The 1211-nt window shown below is 33.6% G+C and overlaps 1 pseudogene; it reads left to right on the forward strand.

Moving 5' to 3' along the window:
- LOC102855839 overlaps positions 1-1211 on the forward strand; it is a 3945-nt pseudogene that overhangs the window by 548 nt on the left and 2186 nt on the right.

Genomic DNA, 1211 nt, shown 5'->3' on the forward strand with positions numbered 1-1211 from the left:
AAAATGTATAATATAATTTATTAAAATAATCTCCTGATTAAATTGCCTTCAGTTTCTTTCTGTTACACATGATGCTACTGAAGTGAGAATTCTTGCACATACAGCTTTGCCAACATGTAGAAGGATAGCCATCAAATAAATTCTATCAAGTGGAATATTGAGTCACTGAGTATGTAGGTTTTAAACTTTGATAAATATTGCTAAATTGCCTGTGAAAGGGATTACGAAATCTTCACTCCCATCAACAGAAGATAACTGTACCCTTTCCCCCAGATCCGTAGTGTCTTAATTCTCTAATTCTGATATAACACAAATACCGTAAGTGAATGGCTTTAGAAAACAGAAATTTATTTTCTCACAGTTTTTTAATTGCTAATTTTGTCACAATTTAAAAATTTGGCTAGCAGTCTGAATTCAAGGTGCTGGCTCTAGGCTTTTTCTTTATATTTGTTCTGGTCTGAGGTCCTTATCTTTTCAGTTTCTGCTTCCTGGCTCCTTGATAAGTCTCAGAATCTATCTCATCCCATCCATCTTTGCTTGATTATTTAGTCTCTTTTATATTTCAGAAGAGATAGACTCAAAATACACCTTATACTAACACTATCTCATTAATGTAACAAAAACTACTCATTCCCAAATAGGATTGTTATCACAGGCAAACAGATTAGGATTTACAGCATTGATTTTTGAGAGAATAATTTCTATTCATAATATTAAGCTGCATTGTATATTATAAAACTTTTAAATCACTACATATTTAAAAATTATAATTATTTTAATTGCCTTTTTAAAAATTAAAATTAAGTTTTAAAATAATTCAATGATTTATTCATTGCAAATACCTTCTATAAGAAACATAAACACAGGCATTACACATGGATCTCACCTGATGGCATGCATAGGAATCAAATAGATTACATTTGTGGAAAGACTCGGTGTAGAAACTCAGTATCAGCAGTGAAAACCAGGCCGGGTGCTGACTGTGGGACAGACCACCAACTACTCATATGCAAGCTCAAGCTGAAGTTGAGGAAAATTAAATCAAGTCCACGGGAACCAAAATTTGATCTTAAGTCTATCCCACTCGAATTTCAAAACCATCTCAGGAACAGGTTTGAGGCCTGGAGCACCAATGAGCGCAGACCAAATGAGCTCTGAGAGGATATCAAGAAAATCGTCCATGAAGAATGCATAAGATCATTACAAAGGCT

The sequence above is a fragment of the Elephantulus edwardii genome, unplaced genomic scaffold, assembly GCF_000299155.1.
Source record: "Elephantulus edwardii isolate Elephantulus edwardi_28Jun2011 unplaced genomic scaffold, EleEdw1.0 scaffold00017, whole genome shotgun sequence".
NCBI classification, from domain to species: domain Eukaryota; kingdom Metazoa; phylum Chordata; class Mammalia; order Macroscelidea; family Macroscelididae; genus Elephantulus; species Elephantulus edwardii.